The sequence below is a fragment of the Panthera onca genome, unplaced genomic scaffold (assembly GCF_046562875.1).
Source record: "Panthera onca isolate mPanOnc1 unplaced genomic scaffold, mPanOnc1 haplotype 2 h2.h2tg000232l_path, whole genome shotgun sequence".
NCBI classification, from domain to species: Eukaryota; Metazoa; Chordata; class Mammalia; order Carnivora; family Felidae; genus Panthera; species Panthera onca.
Genome location: NW_027675851.1, coordinates 1 through 17932, shown reverse-complemented (window position 1 = coordinate 17932; position 17932 = coordinate 1). Strand labels below are relative to the sequence as shown.

Below are 17932 nucleotides of genomic sequence, written 5' to 3'. Positions count from 1 at the left end.
TCTTTCATCTTTCCCTTGCGGTACTTTCTCTATAGCGCCAAGTTAAATTTCTATCTCCTATACTTTTATGGGGCAACTAAATGTTTTATTTTACTTTCTGATGTTAATTGCGTTTGTAGATGATTGGGCTAGCTTTGGCTCAAGATGGTCAGTTTAATATGAAATCTTCTGGGTGTAAGCCAGATGCTTTGTTTAAGCTACATCTTGTCATCCAAGCACACTTTCCAGTATGCTTACCTTGTTACGACTTGTCTCCTCTTGTGGATGTAATGGTTTGAATAGGTTTCTTCAGGGTTTGACCACTTGAGGAGGGTGACGGGCGGTGTGTGCGTGCTTCATGGCCCAATTCAATTGAGCTCTCTATTCTCAAATTTACTACTAAATCCTCCTTGAATTCTTAATTTCATAAGGATTTTCGTGGATGTTCTAGTTGTAGAAAATGTAGCCCATTGCTTCCCATCTCATGGGCTACACCTTGACCTAACTTTTTTGTGTCAAGATACTTGTGCTTACTTTTCTTCCTTTTTAGGGTTTGCTGAAGATGGCGGTATATAGGCTGAATTAGCAAGAGATGGTGAGGTTTATCGGGGTTTATCGATTATAGAACAGGCTCCTCTAGAGGGATATAAAGCACCGCCAAGTCCTTTGAGTTTTAAGCTGTTGCTAGTAGTTCTCTGGCGGATAGTTTTGTTTGAGCTAACTATCTAGGTTTAGGGCTAAGCATAGTGGGGTATCTAATCCCAGTTTGGATCTTAGCTATCGTGTGGTCGGAAATATTAAAGTTACTTTCGTGCTGTATTTTTATGTTAACTGCAGCTTTTTACAGCCTAGTTAAGGTTTAACTTTAGTATGCTTCTCTTCTGTAACACGCTTTACGCCGTAGGTCCATTGGTTTGGGTTAATCGTATGACCGCGGTGGCTGGCACGAAATTTACCAACCCTAATTTAATATAACTTAGTCGAACTTTCATTCATAGCTTAATTTTTATCACTGCTGTATCCCGTGGGGGTGTGGCTGAGCAAGGTGTTATGAGCTACAATGGTTGTGTGCTTGATACCAGCTCCTTTGAATCACTGGGTGACTTAGAGGGCATTTTCACCGGGATGCGGAGGCTTGCATGTGTAATTTTATTAATAACTAATGGAAAGGCTAGGACCAAACCTCTATGTTTATGGAGTCTGGCGACTCATCCAGGCATTTTCAGTGCCTTGCTTTGTGTTTTTAAGCTACATGAACCAAGATATAGGATTGTTGGGTGTGTAAATATTGTTCAATAGGGACGAGTTAGAGATCGGGTTGGCGTATCTATAGATACTGCGAACAAAGTTATGATTTAGTATTAATAATTGGTAATAATGGGGTTGGTAAAGTTTGTAAACGTTAACTCTTAAGCTCTATGCTTAGATACGGTTTAGTCTTGTTTTTGGGGTTTGGCAAGACAGAAATAAACACGTATTGTAACAAATAGGGTTAACGGGGGGTAAGGGGGGTTTGTTTAAGCTAATTATTTACTAAAATCAAAAAAGTTTGCATGTGTATACGTGTATACGTGTATACGTGTATACGTGTATACGTGTGTACGTGTGTACGTGTGTACGTGTGTACGTGTGTACGTGTGTACGTGTGTACGTGTGTACGTGTGTACGTGTGTACGTGTACGTGTGTACGTGTGTACGTGTGTACGTGTGTACGTGTGTACGTGTGTACGTGTGTACGTGTGTACGTGTGTACGTGTACGCGTATACGTGTATACGTGTATACGTGTATACGTGTGTACGTGTACGTGTATACGTGTATACGTGTGTACGTGTACGTGTATACGTGTATACGTGTGTACGTGTACGTGTATACGTGTGTACGTGTGTACGTGTACGTGTATACGTGTGTACGTGTGTACGTGTACGCGTATACGTGGGTGCGCGCATGCCGTGTCCTGTGGAACAATAGGGATTTAAGTATATGTCCTGCGACCATTGACTGAATAACACCTTGCTTGTTGTACGTGTGGAACCCCCGCATAGAGAATAAGCCCAGCTACATTATATTTGACTGAGTCAGGACCTTTAGGTCATAGCTGAGTCATAGCAAGTTCGACCCCCTAAAAATTAAAAATACCAAATGCATGACACCACAGTTATGTGTGATCATGGGCTGATTAGTCATTAACCCATCGAGATGTCCCATTTGAGAGAGTTGAAGGATTGGATTTAAGAACGTCATGGCCCTGAAGTAAGAACCAGATGCCAGGTATAGTTCCATTATAGACACCCCCACGTTGAAATGGGCCCGGAGCGAGAAGAGGTACACGCTCAAGCAAGGGTTGCTGGTTTCTCGAGGCCAGGTGATTAAGCTCTTTCGGACAGTTGAGGTCCATAAGAGACTGTTGGAAATCATGAATATGCACGATTAAGCACTATTATGTCTTATGTAATATATATAAACTACTGTACATGCTTAATATTCATGGGGACAAGCAGTTAATGCACGATATACATAGTATGTCTTATGTAATATATATAAACTACTGTACATGCTTAATATTCATGGGGACAAGCAGTTAATGCACGATATACATAGTATGTCTTATGTAATATATATAAACTACTGTACATGCTTAATATTCATGGGGACAAGCAGTTAATGCACGATATACATAGTATGTCTTATGTAATATATATAAACTACTGTACATGCTTAATATTCATGGGGCGAGTGGTTGGTGCATGATATGCATGAGGAAAAGGTCAGTTGGTTATCTTACTTGCGAGTTTGTATTGTAAGAATTGAGAGTTTTCACTTGCTTTATTGCGGAAAGATGAGGACATACTGGGCAAGCACAGTATGAGTATATGCAATATATGAATTATGGAAGTTATGGGGTTGCTTTTTGGTATTAGCAAGGAATAGTTTAAGAAAGAATTTCAGCTTTGGGTGCTGATGGTGGGGCTGTTGCTTCTTCCTTGAAGTCTTAGGGAGGGTGCATATTCTCCTTTTTTGGTTTACAAGACCAAGGTATTGTATATACTACAAAGACTCTTCATTTAAGGAGGCGATTTTCAATAATGCCTGAGATAGGTATTAGGATTAGAAGGATAGAGAAGTATAGGATGGAGGCCAGTTGGCCGATGGTGATGAAGGGGTGTTCTACAGGTTGGCCGCCAATTCATGTTAGGGTCAGAAGGTCCGCTACTAGTAATCAGAATAAGCATTGGCTTAGTGGTCGAAACATTATTCCTCGTTGTTTAGAAGTGTGGAGAGCGGGGATGATAGCTAAGGTTAAGATAGATAGAACTAGGGCTAAAACTCCTCCTAGCTTATTGGGAATAGATCGGAGGATTGCGTATGCAAATAGGAAATATCATTCGGGCTTGATGTGGGGAGGGGTGTTTAGAGGGTTGGCGGGGGTATAGTTATCGGGGTCTCCTAATAGGTCTGGTGAGAATAGGACGAGTAGCATGAGTATTAGGATTAGTACTAGGAGGCCCAGGATATCTTTGATTGTGTAGTATGGGTGAAATGGGATTTTGTCTGAGTCGGATACCACTCCTGAGGGGTTATTGGATCCTGTCTCATGAAGGAATAGGAGATGGACTGCTGCTAGGGCTGAGATGATGAATGGAAGGATGAAGTGGAAGGCAAAGAATCGTGTTAGGGTGGCTTTGTCTACTGAGAAGCCTCCTCAGATCCACTCTACTAGATTGGTTCCAATATATGGGATTGCCGATAGGAGGTTGGTGATTACGGTTGCCCCTCAAAAGGATATTTGGCCCCATGGTAGGACATATCCTATGAAAGCTGTAGCTATGACTGTGAATAATAGTACGATTCCAATATTTCATGTTTCTGAGAAAGTGTAGGAGCCGTAGTATATTCCTCGTCCTACGTGTATGTATAGGCAGATAAAGAATATGGAGGCTCCATTGGCGTGTAAATATCGGATGATTCAGCCGTAATTTACGTCGCGGCAGATATGGGTGACTGATGAGAAAGCGGTTATTGTATCTGACGTGTAGTGTATGGCTAGGAAGAGACCAGTAAGAATTTGTAGGATTAAACACACTCCTAGTAGGGAACCAAAGTTCCATCATGCTGAGATATTGGATGGAGCAGGAAGATCAATGAATGAGTGGTTGATGATCTTGATAAGGGGGTGAGATTTTCGAATGTTGGTCATTAAGTTCTTATAGTTGAAATACAACGATGGTTTTTCATATCATTAGTCATGGTTAGATTCCATGTAAGAATTATGATAACATACATTGTATTTATTTTAAGTACAATCTTTGTGGTGAGCTTTGTGAGTTTTTCTTCAAAGCCTTCTCCTATTTATGGTGGGTTTGGTTTGATTGTGGCTGGTGGTATTGGTTGTGGTATTGTATTGAATTTTGGGGGATCATTTTTAGGTTTAATGGTTTTTTTAATTTATTTGGGGGGTATGCTTGTGGTGTTTGGGTATACTACAGCTATGGCTACTGAGCCTTACCCTGAGGCATGGACGTCTAATAAGGCTGTATTGGGTGCATTTATTACAGGGGTGCTAGCGGAGTTGTTAACTGCTTGCTATATTTTAAAAGAAGATGAAGTCGAGGTTGTGTTTAAGTTTAATGGTGCAGGTGATTGAGTGATTTATGATACGGGTGATTCGGGGTTTTTTAGTGAGGAGGCCATGGGGATTGCAGCACTGTATAGTTATGGAACATGGTTGGTGGTTGTTACTGGTTGGTCCTTGCTTATTGGTGTGTTGGTGATTATAGAGGTTACTCGTGGAAACTAAGTAGGAGTAAGCTAAGGGCTAAGGTGATTATGAAGGATAAGAAGTAAAGCTTAACTAGTCCTTTCTGATTAGATACGATGGTTGATATTTTTATTTGGAAGTGGGAGATGGATTTTGGTAATACATTTTCTAGCCAGATTATATCTAATAGTATCGATGCGGATTTTTGGCTTATAGTTAAGCTTATTGTTGATGGGAGGCGGTGTATTACGATTGGAAAGTACCCTAGGAGGTTGGAAAACTTAAAGAGGTCTGAGGGATGTTTAAATTTTAAGTTTTTAGCCGCGAGGTTAAGTTCTAATGCTAGGATGAAGCCTGTAATGGTTGCAGCAAGGGCGGTCAGCTTTAGATAGTGGGGTATAGTTATTTGTGGGATGGTTGTCGGGGGAATGTTGTGGGAGATCAGGTATCCTGCAAAAATGCTTCCAATTAAGAGACGTTTGATGGAGTTGATAAGGTGGGGGTTATTTTCATTGATTGGACTTAGGGAGTTAAATCGGGGTTGTCCTAGGAGTGCGAAGAATATGATTCGAGTACTGTAGGCGGCTGTGAGAGATGTAGCGATGAGAGTGACCAATAGGGCTCAGGCGTTGGTATACGACGTGTTGGCTGTCTCGATGATTAGGTCCTTGGAGTAAAAGCCTGTTAGAAAAGGTATGCCTGTTAATGCGAGACTTCCGATGATGAGGGAGGTGGTGGTGAAGGGTATTGGCTTGTATAGTCCGCCTATTTTTCGAATGTCTTGTTCATCATTTAAGCTGTGGATAATTGATCCAGAGCACATGAATAATATTGCTTTGAAAAATGCGTGCGTACAGATGTGCAGGAATGCAAGGTAGGGTTGGTTGATTCCGATGGTAACGATTATTAGGCCTAATTGGCTTGAAGTTGAGAAGGCAACGATTTTTTTAATGTCATTTTGTGTGAGGGCACAGATGGCTGTGAATAAGGTTGTGATGGCTCCTAGGCATAGGGTAAGGGTTTGTGTGGTTTTATTTTGTTCTATGAGCGGGTAGAAGCGGATTAATAGAAAGACTCCGGCTACAACTATTGTACTTGAGTGGAGTAGGGCAGAAACGGGGGTTGGACCCTCTATGGCTGATGGTAGTCATGGGTGTAGGCCAAATTGGGCAGACTTACCCGTGGCTGCTAAGAGAAGCCCTAGTAGTGGGATATTTAGGTTTTCATGCTGGGTGATAAAGATTTGTTGAAAGTCTCATGCATTTATATTGGTGAGAAATCATGCTATGGCTGTGATAAACCCCACGTCTCCGATGCGGTTGTAGAGAATTGCCTGCAGGGCAGCAGTGTTTGCGTCTGCTCGACCATATCACCATCCGATTAGCAGGAAGGATATGATTCCTACCCCCTCTCAGCCAATAAACAGTTGGAATAGGTTATTGGCAGTTACTAGGATTATTATGGTGATTAGAAATATGAGGAGATACTTGAAGAATCGGTTAATATAGGGGTCTGTGTGTATGTATCATATTGAGAACTCTATAATTGATCATGTAACGAAAAGTGCTACAGGGATGAAGATGATTGAGAAATAGTCTAGTTTAAAACTTAGTGACAATTTAAGGGTTTGGATTGATAATCAGTGTCAGTTTGAGATAATTGTTTCCTGTCCGGAAGAAATAAATACTATAGCCGGAATTATGCTGATGGTAAAGGCATAAGAGATTGTAGTTTTTACATAGTGAGGGTACAGGTTGTTTTTGTATAGTTGAGTGTTGGATGTAATGATGGGTAGGAGTAGAATGAATATTGCAGTGAGTATAAAAGAGGTAAATAGGTTTATTACTTTTATTTGGAGTTGCACCAATTTTTTGGCTCCTAAGGCCAATGGATTACTTCTATCCTATAAAAGTTGAAAAAGCCACGCTTTTATACGTGGGGGCATGAATTAGCAGTTCTCGCATACTTTTTCGGTAAATAGGAAGATTTGCACTTCTATTGTTAGATCCACAATCTAATGTTTTTGTTAAACTATATTTACAATAAATAGGACCCAGTACGATTTTGGGGTTGAGGGATAAGAGGAGGAGTGGGAGCAAGTGAAGGGCTATTAGGGCGTTTTCTCGTGTAAATGATGGGTTAATGTTTTTAATATGATGTGGGTACTTACCTCGTTGGGTTGTGATAAGTATATAGAGGGTATATAAGGCTGTGATGATAATATTTGTGCCTATGAGAGTGATAGTTAAGTTAGATCATGAGAAGGAGGCTACTACTACAAATAGTTCCCCAATTAGGTTGATGGTAGGAGGCAGAGCTAGGTTCGCGAGACTGGCTAGTAGTCATCAGGCAGCTATTAGAGGAAGGATGGTTTGTAGGCCTCGTGCTAGGATTATTGTTCGGCTGTGGACTCGTTCGTAGTTTGAGTTTGCAAGGCAAAATAATATTGAGGAAGTTAGTCCGTGGGCGATTATAAGGGCTGTAGCTCCTGTGTAACTTCAGGGTGTTTGGATTAGCACAGCTACAATTACTAGGGCTATGTGGCTTACTGATGAGTATGCGATTAAGGACTTTAGGTCTGTCTGGCGTAGACAGATAGAACTTGTTATAACTATTCCTCATAGGGACAACATTATGAAGGGGTATGCTATTTGGTTTGTTGTGGGGTTAAGTAGAATTGTAATACGCATCATTCCATATCCCCCTAGTTTTAATAGTACGGCAGCAAGTACCATTGAGCCGGCAATGGGGGCTTCAACATGTGCTTTTGGCAGTCACAGGTGGAGTCCGTATAGGGGTATTTTTACTATGAATGCTATTATGCATGCTAGTCAGAGAAGGATATTAGATCAGGTGGCTGAGATCGGTTTGGCTCAGTACTGAATGATTAGGAAATTTAAAGTCCCTGTTGTGTTTTGAATATATAGTAGTGCGACCAGGAGGGGCAGTGAGCCCAGCAGGGTGTAGAATAAAAAATATAGGCCGGCGTTTAGTCGCTCCGTCTGGTTACCCCACCGAGTAATAATGATAAGGGTGGGGATTAGTGTGGCTTCAAATAGAATGTAAAATATAATTAGTTCTGTAGCGGTAAATGTTATGATTAAAAGAAGTTGCAAAACGATAAGTGTTGTGATATATAGTTTTTTTCGGGCCAAGGTCTCTTTTGACAGGTGTGATTGACTAGCCATAAGCATTAGTGGCAGGAGTCATGTTGTTAGTACTAGTAGAGGTGCGGAGAGTGAGTCTGAGAAGAATAGTAATGAGAGGTTTAGGCTGTTATCGCCTAGTTGGTTTAAATAGGAGAGGCTAATAAGGCTGATCAGGAGACTGTAGGTAGTCGAGTTAATTCAGATTATATTGGGCTTTGATAGTCATGTTATTGGTATGAGTATAATAGTGGGGATAATAATTTTTAGCATTGTAGGAGATTTAGGTTTTGTACATAGTCGGTACCATATGTATTTGAGACCATTACTAGTAGGGATAAGCCCAGTGCCGCCTCGCAGGCTGCAAATACTAGCAGGATAATAGGAGTCATGCTAGCTAGTGTAAAATGATTATTTAGAATTGCCATGGTTATCATAACAAATAGGGATAATATTATGCCTTCTAGGCATAGGAGGGAGGATATTAAGTGGGACCGATACATTAATAGTCCCATAAGTGATATGATGAAGGCCAGGAATATATTAACATAGACTATGGACATTTGATAATTATAGGGTGAGCTACAATCTAATGAGTCGAAATCATTTGTTTTAGTTTAAACTAATTATCATATTCAGTTCACTCTAGTCCTTTTTGGGTTCATTCGTAGGCCAGGCTTGCGGCTAATAGAGAGATTAGTAGGAGAGCTATGATAAGTATGGTTGATAGTTTATTTGTTTGTGAGGCTCAAGGAAGGGGAAGTAGTAGTGCAATTTCTAGGTCAAATAGCAAGAATGTAATGGCTACTAAGAAAAATTTCATAGAAAAGGGCAGGCGGGCGGATCCTATGGGGTCAAATCCACATTCGTAGGGACTTGCTTTTTCTGCATAGGTATTTAGTTGGGGTAGTCAGAATGCAATAAATACGAGTAGCATGGATAGAAGTGTATTAGTGAGCAGGGCGAGTATTACGTTTATTATTCCCCTTCGGACTATACCGAAACTGGTTGATTGGAAGTCAACTGTACTTGTTAATACTAAGGGAATAGGATCCTCATCAATAAATAGAAACGTATAGGAACAGTCAAACCACGTCTACGAAGTGCCAATATCAGGCAGCGGCTTCAAATCCAAAGTGGTGGCTCGATGTGAAGTGATATTTTAGTTGGCGCAAGAAGCATACAATTAGGAAAGTAGAGCCGATAATTACGTGTAATCCGTGGAATCCTGTAGCTATGAAGAAGGTGGATCCGTAGACTCCATCTGAGATTGTAAACGGTGTTTCGTAATATTCGGAGGCTTGGAGGAGAGTGAAGTAGACTCCCAGGGAGATTGTAATAAATAGTGCCTGGAGTATGTGTTTTCGACTCCCTTCCATTAAACTATGGTGAGCTCAAGTGATTGACACTCCGGAAGCTAAAAGTACGGAGGTGTTGAGTAGTGGAACTTCTAGGGGGTTTAGGGGAATAATACCTGTTGGTGGCCAGCATCCTCCTAATTCGGGAGTTGGGGCCAGACTCGAGTGATAGAAGGCCCAGAAAAAGCCTGCGAAGAAGAATACTTCCGAGATGATAAAAAGAATTATTCCGTAGCGGAGACCCTTTTGAACGATGGGTGTGTGGTGACCTTGAAATGTGCTTTCCCGGATAATATCACGTCACCATTGATATATAGTCAGCAGATTGGTGGTTATTCCTAGAGTTAGTAGCAGTGTTGAGTTATAGTGGAATCATATAGCCAGGCCTGAAGTTATCAGTAGGGCCGAAAGGGCTCCCGTAAGTGGCCATGGACTGGGGTTAACTATGTGATATGCGTGGGTTTGATGGGTCATTAAGTGTTGTCATGTAAATACAGGCTTACAAGTAGGGTAAAGACATAAGCTTGGATTAGGGCTACAGCGAATTCAAGGACTGTCAGTAGGATAAGGATAATAAAGGTAATTAGAGCAATAGAGGTACTAATGTTTATTAGGGCCAGAGCAGCTCCTCCGATTAAGTGCATTAATAAGTGGCCCGCAGTAATGTTGGCTGTAAGTCGTACGGCCAGAGCCACGGGTTGGATGAAAAGGCTAATAGTTTCAATAACTACAAGCATGGGGATCAGGGGGATCGGTGTCCCTTGTGGTAGAAAGTGGGCTAGGGATGCTTTAGTTTTGTGGCGAAACCCAGTAATTACGGTGCCGGCTCATAGGGGAATAGCTATTCCTAAGTTTATTGATAATTGGGTAGTTGGGGTAAATGAGTGGGGCAGTAGGCCCAACAGGTTTGTTGATCCAATGAATAGAATGAGAGATATGAGTATTAGAGCCCAAGTTTGCCCTTTGTGGTTGTGAATGGCTAGTATTTGTTTTGATGTTAATTGTACTAATCACTGTTGGAGTGAGATTAGACGATTGTTAATTAGTCGACTGGGCGAGGGGAATAGAATACTGGGGAATATAATAATTAGTATGACAATGGGCAGTCCTATTATTGTTGGGGTAGTGAAAGAGGTGAATAGATTTTCGTTCATTTTTTTTCTCAAGGATTAAGTTGTTTTAGTGCAGCTATAGATTTGGGCTCTGGGCTTGATGGATACAGGTGTTTTGAGATTTTTAGTTGAAATATAATAAATAGTGTTATAATTATTGAAACAATAGTAATAAATCAGGTTGATGTATCTAACTGTGGCATGTCATTAAGGGGAGATTTAAACTCCCAGTTTTTAACTTAAAAGGTTAACGCTAGTTTAGCTTCTTAATGAATTTACAGTACAGACGCGGATCATTTTTCAAAGTACGATAGTGGGACTAATTCAAGGACAATGGGTATAAAACTATGGTTTGAGCCACAGATTTCTGAGCATTGACCATAATATAGTCCAGGTCGTGTGCCCATTAGGGTTGTTTGGTTTAGTCGGCCTGGAATGGCGTCAGTTTTTAGGCCCAGGGATGGGACGGCTCATGAGTGTAATACGTCTTCTGATGAGATTAACATGCGAATGGTCATCTCTATTGGCAGCACTGCTCGGTTATCAACTTCTAATAGTCGTAGTTCTCCGGGTTTTAGCTCTTGAGTGGGGATCATGTAGGAGTCAAAGCTTAGGTCTTCATAGTCAGTGTATTCATAGCTTCAATATCATTGATGTCCTATGGTCTTTACAGTAAGAGAGGGGTCATTAATCTCATCTATTATATAGAGAATTCGCAGGGAGGGCAGGGCAATGAGAATTAAGATAATAGCCGGTAGGATAGTTCAGACGGTTTCTACTTCTTGGGCATCTATTGTGCTTGTGTGCGTGAGTTTGGTTGTCAGTATTAGTGAGATGATATATAGAACTAGGGAGCTGATTAGGAATACAATTATTAGTGTGTGATCATGGAAGTGTAAGAGTTCTTCTATAATGGGAGATGTAGCGTCTTGGAGACCTAGTTGAAAGGGGTATGCCATGGAAGTACATAGGGCTTAAACCTATAATTTAACCTTGACAAAGTTATGTAATTGTTTTACTAATACTTCTTGATTGAGAAAGACATAGTGGTTATGGTATTGGCTTGAAACCAGTCTGAGGGGGTTCGATTCCTTCCTTTCTTATTTTAGCAGCACATAGGTTGGCTCTTCAAATGTGTGATACGGAGGAGGGCATCCATGTAGCCATTCAAGGTTAGTTGTGGTTAGTTCCACTGTAGCCACTTCTCGCTTTGATGCAAAAGCTTCTCACACTATAAAAACTATTAGTATTACTGCTGTTAGTGAAATAAAAGAGCCTATTGATGAGACTGTGTTTCAAGTTGTGTATGCGTCTGGATAGTCAGAATAACGTCGGGGCATTCCGGACAGGCCTAGAAAATGCTGAGGGAAAAACGTTATATTGACGCCTACAAACATAATCGTAAAATGAATTTTTGCCCAAGTGTCATCAAGAGTGTATCCTGAGAATAGGGGGAATCAATGAACGAAACCCCCTATGATAGCAAATACTGCTCCTATTGACAATACGTAGTGGAAGTGGGCTACTACGTAGTATGTGTCGTGAAGGACAATATCTAATGAGGAATTTGCCAGTACAATTCCTGTTAAGCCCCCTACGGTAAATAGGAAAATGAATCCCAGGGCTCATAGCATGGCGGGGGACCATTTGATATTACCCCCATGAAGAGTAGCCAGTCAGCTAAATACTTTTACCCCAGTGGGAATAGCAATAATTATAGTAGCTGATGTAAAGTATGCTCGTGTGTCCACGTCTATCCCTACAGTGAACATGTGATGGGCTCATACAATAAAGCCCAGAAAGCCAATTGATATTATAGCTCAAACCATTCCCATATAGCCAAAAGGTTCCTTTTTACCTGAGTAATAGGTGACAATATGTGAAATTATTCCAAACCCGGGTAAAATTAAAATGTAGACTTCTGGGTGACCGAAAAATCAGAATAGGTGTTGATATAAGATAGGATCCCCTCCTCCGGCGGGGTCAAAAAATGTGGTGTTTAGATTTCGATCTGTCAGTAGTATAGTGATGCCTGCTGCTAAAACTGGCAGTGATAGAAGTAGTAATACAGCAGTGATTAAAACCGATCAGACAAACAGGGGTGTTTGATATTGGGATATAGCAGGGGGTTTTATATTGATAATAGTAGTAATAAAATTAATAGCACCTAAGATTGAGGAGACACCTGCCAGGTGCAGTGAAAAAATAGTTAGATCTACGGATGCTCCTGCATGAGCTAGGTTACCGGCTAGAGGTGGGTATACTGTCCACCCAGTCCCTGCTCCAGCCTCTACCATAGATGATGCGAGCAAAAGTAGGAAAGATGGAGGGAGGAGTCAGAAGCTCATATTATTCATTCGAGGGAATGCTATGTCGGGAGCCCCAATCATTAATGGGACTAATCAGTTTCCGAATCCTCCAATCATGATAGGCATCACTATGAAGAAGATTATTACAAAAGCATGGGCGGTGACGACTACATTATAAATCTGGTCGTCCCCTAATAGTGTGCCAGGTTGACCTAGCTCAGCTCGGATTAAGAGACTGAGAGCAGTCCCCACCATACCAGCCCAGGCGCCAAATAGAAGGTAGAGAGTTCCAATATCTTTGTGATTGGTTGAAAATAGTCAGCGGTTTATGAACATAGGTAAAATGGCTGAGTAAGCATTAGACTGTAAATCTAAAGACAGAGGTTCAGTCCTCTTTTTACCAAGTCCTGCAGTGAGTGTCATATTGAATTGCAAATTCAAAGAAGCAGCTTGAGGCTGCCGGGGCTTCTCCCGCCTTTTTTTTCCAGACGGCGGGAGAAGTAGATTGAAGCCAGTTGATTAGGGTATTTAGCTGTTAACTAAAATTTCGTGGGGTTGGGGCCCACCAATCTAGTAAGGGCTTAGCTTAATTAAAGTGTTTGATTTGCAATCAATTGATGTGAGATAGACTCTTGCAGTCCTTAAGGGTTAGTTGGTATGCAGAAGTTAAGTCTGCTAGGGCTTACTTAGAGCTTTGAAGGCTCTTGGTCTAATTTAACCTAAACTTCTAATCTAGGATGGATAGTATTGGTGCGAGTGGTAGCAGTATGGTAGATATTACAATTAAGGGGGGTAAGAAGATTATTTTTTTTGTGCATTCGAATCGTCATTTTATCTTTATGCAGTTGTTTGAGGGAAATATAGTTAGTGTAGTAGCATATGTTAGTCGTATATAGAAGTACAGGTTAAGTAGGGCGGTTATAGCCAGCAGTGTGGGTATTATAATTATTTCGTTTTTAGTTAGTTCTTGAATGATTATCCATTTGGGATGAAGCCGGAGAGTGGAGGGAGGCCGCCTAGAGATATTATTAGTACTAGGATAAATGAAGTGATTAGAGGTGCTTTATTTCATGTCTGTGATAGGGATGATGTTGTTGTGGTGGAGTTATATATGAATAGTATGAAGGTGGTTAGTGTTATAATAATGTAGATGGTCAGGTTTAAAATTATTATTGTGGGGCTATATATTATGATGGCTGCTATCCAGCCTATGTGGGCAATTGAGGAGTATGCTATGATTTTTCGTAGCTGGGTTTGGTTAAGTCCTCCTCAGCCTCCGACTATAACTGATATAATGGCTATTGTTAAGAGTAGGTTGGGGTTAATGGTGGGTGAGATTTGGTATAGGATTGATAGTGGGGCGATTTTTTGTCATGTGAGTAGGACTAAGCCTGAGGATATGGAGATTCCCTGTGTGACTTCGGGCACTCAGAAGTGGAATGGGGCTAGTCCTAGTTTTATTGCTAGGGCGGTTGTTATTACAGTAGATGCTATGGGGTTGAGATCTTTTGATACAGTTCATTGTCCTGAGTGCAGTAGGTTGATGATGATTCCTATTATTAGGAGTATTGAAGCGGTTGCTTGTGTTAGGAAGTATTTTGTGGCTGCTTCTGTGGTTCGTGGGTTATATTTTTTTATGAGGATGGGAATGATGGCCAATAGGTTTATTTCGAAGCCGATTCAGACCATAAGTCAATGGGATGCTGTTATTACGATTATAGTTCCTGAGATAACGGTTGATATAATGATAATAAGAATAGGGGGTTTGATTAGTATGGGAAGGGTATAAACCAACATTTTCGGGGTATGGGCCCGATAGCTTATTTAGCTGACCTTACTTTAGAATGTGGTGTAGTACTGGTAGCACGAAGATTTTTGGATTCTTAGGATTAGGTTCGATTCCTATAATTCTAGAAATAAGAGGATTTGGACCTCTATGTTTTACTCTATCAAAGTAACTCTTTTGTCAGACATATTTCTTATGTTTGAGGCGGAATGCTTGCTGTGATGATGGGCAGGGAGACGTGTCATATGCATAAGGCTAGGGTAAGGGGTAGAAAGCTTTTTCATAGGAGGTGTATTAATTGGTCGTATCGGAATCGTGGGTAAGATGCTCGGATTCATAGGAAGGTGGTTGTTAGAATCAGGGTTTTTATAGTGAAGTTGGTGGTATATAGTTCTGGTATATAGGGGCTGTGAAATGCTCCGAAGAATAGGATTGTTGTGAGGATATTTATTATGATGATGTTGGCGTATTCTGCTAGAAAAAACAGGGCAAAGGGACCTGCTGCGTATTCTACGTTAAATCCGGAAACGAGTTCTGATTCCCCCTCTGTGAGGTCAAACGGGGCTCGGTTGGTTTCTGCTAGTGTAGAAATGAATCATATTATGGCCAGGGGTCATGCAGGGATAACAAGTCAGATAAATTCTTGAGTGGTAATTAGTGTGGCTAATGTGAAGGATCCGTTTATTAGTAGTACTGATAAGAGGATGATGGCTAGTGTGACTTCATATGAGATTGTTTGGGCTACAGCTCGTAGGGCTCCAATTAGGGCGTATTTTGAGTTTGAGGCCCATCCGGATCATAGAATGGAGTAGACGGCCAGGCTGGATATGGCTAGTATAAATAGTACTCCTAGGTTTATGTTAATGAGTGGGTATGGTATGGGCAGCGGGATTCATATAGTTAGGGCTAGTGTAAGGGCTAGGATGGGTGCTATAATGAATATGAATGTGGAAGATGTGAGGGGTCGGAGGGGCTCTTTAGTGAAGAGTTTCATGGCGTCTGCAATGGGTTGGAGTAGGCCGTATGGTCCTACGACGTTTGGTCCTTTGCGGAGTTGTATGTAACCCAGTACTTTACGTTCAACTAGGGTTAGGAAGGCTACGGCGAGGAGAATAGGGATAGTTAGTGAGAGGATGTTGACTATGAACATGTTGTTAGGGAGAGGAGTTGAACCTCTGATGATAAAAGCTTAAGTTTTATGCAATTGCCGGGCTCTGCCACCCTAACAAACCCGAGCTCTACGGGTGATATGTTTGGATAAACTGTCTAGATTGAGATTATATCATCTATTTGGTTAAAGGCGCTTTAGCAAAGTGGGCCCTATTTCTCTTGTCCTTTCGTACTGGGAGAAATTATTTAATAGATAGAAACCGACCTGGATTACTCCGGTCTGAACTCAGATCACGTAGGACTTTAATCGTTGAACAAACGAACCTTTGATAGCTGCTGCACCATCGGGATGTCCTGATCCAACATCGAGGTCGTAAACCCTATTGTCGATATGGACTCTAAAATAGGATTGCGCTGTTATCCCTAGGGTAACTTGTTCCGTTGATCAAGTTTTTGGATCAATAAGTGATGTAGTACTTTCGACTAGTTAGTCTAGATTTAAATCACTCGGAGGTTGTTTTATTCTCCGAGGTCACCCCAACCTAAATTGTCGGCCCATGGTAGAGGTATGTTATCCCTGTCGGTTGATTATCAAGATCTCTTTGGGTCGGTTAATTAAAGCTCCATAGGGTCTTCTCGTCTTATTGTCATATTCCCGCCTCTTCACGGGAAGGTCAATTTCACGGATTGGAAGTAAGAGACAGTAAAGCCCTCGTGTGGCCATTCATACAAGTCCCTATTTAAGGAACAAATGATTATGCTACCTTTGCACGGTCAGGATACCGCGGCCGTTTAACTGATGTCACTGGGCAGGCAGTGCCTCTAATACTGGAAATGCTAGAGGTGATGTTTTTGGTAAACAGGCGGGGCTTGTGTTTGCCGAGTTCCTTTTACTTCTTTTAATCTTTCCTTGAGTTGCATGCCTGTGTTGGGTTAACAATTAGCTTGATATGTTTGCTTGTAGTTAGGTTGTATTTATCTTGTTGTTAACTATCAGTGGTTATCCGTTCTGATATAAGCTTATGCACGGGAGAAATATTTCTTGTTACTCATATTAGCATTATTGCTTCTATTATTAAATAGATTAGCCCAGTTTTAAATTAGGAGTTGGTTGCGTTTTTTGACATTGAGATGTTCTGATTGTTGAGCTTGAACGCTTTCTTAATTGGTGGCTGCTTTTAGGCCAACTATGGTTTGTGTTTATGCTTACTCTCTAATTAAGGCTGTATCCTAATTCTAAAAAGCTGTACCTTTTTAGACTATATTTTAAACTTACATTGGAATTTCAGGGTTTTGAGGTAAGTTTAAAGTTGAACTAAGATTCTGTTCTGGGCAACCAGCTATCACCAGGCTCGTTAGGCTTTTCACCTCTACCCACAAATCTTCTCACTATTTTGCGACATAGATGAGTTCATCCTGTAATAGATTGTTCATGGGTAGCTCGTCTGGTTTCGGGGGGCCTAGCTGAAGTTCTCTTTGTTAGGTTATTCTAGCTAATTCATTATGCAAAAGGTACAAGGGGTAATCTTTGCTGTATAGTGCTTTTAGTTTTTTCTTTCATCTTTCCCTTGCGGTACTTTCTCTATAGCGCCAAGTTAAATTTCTATCTCCTATACTTTTATGGGGCAACTAAATGTTTTATTTTACTTTCTGATGTTAATTGCGTTTGTAGATGATTGGGCTAGCTTTGGCTCAAGATGGTCAGTTTAATATGAAATCTTCTGGGTGTAAGCCAGATGCTTTGTTTAAGCTACATCTTGTCATCCAAGCACACTTTCCAGTATGCTTACCTTGTTACGACTTGTCTCCTCTTGTGGATGTAATGGTTTGAATAGGTTTCTTCAGGGTTTGACCACTTGAGGAGGACGGGCGGTGTGTGCGTGCTTCATGGCCCAATTCAATTGAGCTCTCTATTCTCAAATTTTACTACTAAATCCTCCTTGAATTCTTAATTTCATAAGGATTTTCGTGGATGTTCTAGTTGTAGAAAATGTAGCCCATTGCTTCCCATCTCATGGGCTACACCTTGACCTAACTTTTTTGTGTCAAGATACTTGTGCTTACTTTTCTTCCTTTTTAGGGTTTGCTGAAGATGGCGGTATATAGGCTGAATTAGCAAGAGATGGTGAGGTTTATCGGGGTTTATCGATTATAGAACAGGCTCCTCTAGAGGGATATAAAGCACCGCCAAGTCCTTTGAGTTTTAAGCTGTTGCTAGTAGTTCTCTGGCGGATAGTTTTGTTTGAGCTAACTATCTAGGTTTAGGGCTAAGCATAGTGGGGTATCTAATCCCAGTTTGGATCTTAGCTATCGTGTGGTCGGAAATATTAAAGTTACTTTCGTGCTGTATTTTTATGTTAACTGCAGCTTTTTAC

The 17932-nt window shown here is 41.0% G+C and overlaps 2 pseudogenes; both read right to left on the bottom strand.

Annotated features, from left to right (window-relative positions):
• Positions 1 to 204: 204 nt before the first annotated feature.
• Positions 205 to 1167, bottom strand: LOC144615607 (18S ribosomal RNA; annotated as a pseudogene).
• A 16147-nt stretch (positions 1168 to 17314) lies between these two features.
• Positions 17315 to 17932, bottom strand: LOC145715243 (18S ribosomal RNA; annotated as a pseudogene; the record flags this gene model as incomplete).